Here is a 227-nt window from a genome sequence, read left to right as displayed (position 1 = left end):
GAAAAGAGTGATCTTAAGCAAGAGGTAACTGCAGAGTTCAGTGATTCTATGAAAGCACAAGGCTCCTGGGGATATCAAAAATGCCCTGCCATATCAAAAAGCAGAGTACAGAAAGTAGTCCTCGTACAAATTGAGAACTATAATTCAGCCTCTTCACTGAGTAAATCCAACACAGTCCAGTTAGCAGCATTCTCACCCTTCACAGCAGAATCTGGACACTAGGGAAA

This window comes from Phaethon lepturus, unplaced genomic scaffold (genome assembly GCF_000687285.1).
Source record: "Phaethon lepturus isolate BGI_N335 unplaced genomic scaffold, ASM68728v1 scaffold12415, whole genome shotgun sequence".
NCBI classification, from domain to species: Eukaryota; Metazoa; Chordata; class Aves; order Phaethontiformes; family Phaethontidae; genus Phaethon; species Phaethon lepturus.
The sequence above is the reverse complement of the archived record's forward strand: the minus strand, read 5'-3'. Positions refer to the sequence as shown.